Below are 2800 nucleotides of genomic sequence, written 5' to 3'. Positions count from 1 at the left end.
GAGGATTGTTGGATTGAACAAGTAATGGTTATCCTGCAGATCTTAGTCAGGTGAATAGAAAGATAATAGTTATTGTTGTAAGCGCATAAAACAAAATAGTAAAGAAAACAGTAAAGAATTCACGTAGAAATAATAATGAGAAATCAGTAAAGGTTTTGGAGATGCTTTATCTTTCCAGATTAATACTTCTTACCAACCACTTTAACAATGAATGATTCATTCTATGGCAAAGCTGTAAGTGATTAACGCCATTGGTCGTGGTCAATTAACCTCCCCTAATCCATATCAAATGTCGTTGTCAATGGTGTTTTAATATGAACAAGGATGAAACTCACGCAATTCACTCTCACTTGATCCAACTTAAAGTGCCACAAACAAGGTCAGATCTTTCGGATCAGAGAATGAAGCTCAATATTCTAGCATTAGCGCCACAGGAACCTCATTACCCATATCTAACCAGATTTTATGTCACATATCCCAATTAGCCCAGATAAGTTATTGATTCAGGTGATGTATTCTCAAGCTATAGCTCAATACTATTCGGGTCAGGACTCGTAAGAACTCATGTAAAATAAGGGATCATACTCTCGTTCCACCCCAGATTCGTTAAGATAAAGAACGACAATACATCATAGAACGGAATCAAACATAAATTAAAGGAGAAAAGTAATAATATTAATCCATAGGACAAGCAGAGCTCCTAACCTTAACCTAGGAGGTTTAGTTGCTCATAATTTACAGAGAAAACTTAGATGTCTGATAAAAGGTCTCCTCTTAATCCTATGTGATCTCCTTTTTAAATAGGAGATGCTAACCCTAAAAGATGTTTAATTTAAAATTAAAAAGTACAAGGATAAACAAAACTAAGTTAAGGAGTGCTAAAATCCACTTTGGGCCCGCTTTAGTTGAGTGCTTCATCTAAGCCTGGCATTCAACTTGGAGAATGGGTGTTGAACGCCAGTTAGGGGGGTGAACATGCTGTCTTCTGGTCCCTGGCTGGCATTGAACGCCAGTCTTGGCCGTTCAACGCTGGGCTTAGTCGTTCTTGGGCGTTGAACTCCAGATGTGGACGTTCAACGCCACTTTTAGGGTACGATTCTAGAAGAGAAGTATAAACTATTATATATTGCTGAAAAGCTCTGAAAGTTAACATTTCAATGCCATTTAGACCGCGTCAATTGGACCTCTGTAACTCAAAATATGCTCGTTGGAAGGCACGGAGGTCAGGATTTGACAACATCTGCTATGCTTTCTTTGTCTCTGAGCCAGACTTTGCCAAATTCGCCAATTTTGCCTAAAAATCCCTTAAAATCATAGGAATAATACAAAAACTCAAAGTAGTATCCAAAAGATGATTTTTGCACTAAAACATACTAAATCTCAATAAAACATACATAAAATATAACTAAAATACTAAGAAAATGCAATGAAAAAGTGTATAAGATATCCACTTATCACAGCACCAAACTTAAACTGTTGCTTGTCCTCAAGCAACCAAAAACAACTTAGGACTAAAGAAGAGAAAAATACATGAGGTTTTAGAATTGCCAATGAAGCTCAGTTCCAATTACTGAATGGGGCTATTAGCTCCTTACTTCTGAATAGCTTTGGTATCTCACTTTCCTTTGAAGCTCAGAATATTGGTAACCTTTGGAACTAGAATTCGGATGATATTATTGATTCTCTTTTTTAGTTTTTCTTGATTCTTGAACACAGCTTCTTTTTTGTGCTTTGCACCATTGAGCCTAGCCGTGACTCTAAGCGTTTTGTTTTCAAGTATTACCACCGGATATATAAACGCCACAAGCACTTAACTGGGGGAACCCTTTCGATTCGAATTTAGCTTTGCTTAAATTCCCAGATAGTGGTGCTCAGAGTTCTTAAGCGTACTCTTTAGCTTTGGATCACGACTTTAAATACTAAGTCTCAAGCTTTTTACTTGACACCTTCACACTACAAGCATATAGTTAGGGATAGCAACTCATTTGAGCTTTTTAGGCCAATTTTGACCCTCCTAACCATTGATGCTCAAAGCCTTGGATCCTTGCTCTTGTCTTTTTCTTTTTATTATTATTATCATTATTATCATTATTATCATTATTATTATTATTATTATTATTATTATTATTATTATTATTATTATTATTATTATCATTATGATCATCATCATCATCATCATTATTATTATTATTATTATTATTATTATTATTATTATTATTATTATTATTATTATTTCTTTTTCTTTTCTTTTTGCTGTTTCTTTTGCTTCAAGAATCAATCTTTTTTGTTTTTCAAAGAATCAATAATACTTCTCTAAACTCACTGTTCTTCAAGAACCAATATGCTCAACCTCAATATCAAATATGCACAGTTAATTCATACATTTAGAAAGTAAAGACAGTGCCACCACATCTTAAGTAATTAGAATAACTCATGATATAACTCGAAATCTTATGTACCTTTATTGCTTTTTTTTCAATAAATTTTTCTTTTAAACTTGTTGAGGGATACATGAGACATCTTATAACAAAATAAAGGAAAGAAAATAATACTAGAAGGAACGAAATACTGAATGTGATCATGCACTAGAGTAGAAAACAGATAAAAATAAAGTACAATGAAAACAGATAAGATAAGCGAAAAGGAGAATGAAACGTGACCACCTCAGTGATGGCGGCTACTGCTCCCTCTAGTGAATCCTCTGGAGTGTTTTAGCTCCTCAATGTCTTGCCCCTGTCTTAGCTGCTCCTCCCTCATGATCCTCTGATCCTCCTTTATCTGATGGAGGATGACAAAATGA

Source organism: Arachis ipaensis, chromosome B1, assembly GCF_059453495.1.
Source record: "Arachis ipaensis isolate K30076 ecotype BB chromosome B1, ASM5945349v1, whole genome shotgun sequence".
Classification (NCBI taxonomy): Eukaryota; Viridiplantae; Streptophyta; class Magnoliopsida; order Fabales; family Fabaceae; genus Arachis; species Arachis ipaensis.
The sequence above is the reverse complement of the archived record's forward strand: the minus strand, read 5'-3'. Positions refer to the sequence as shown.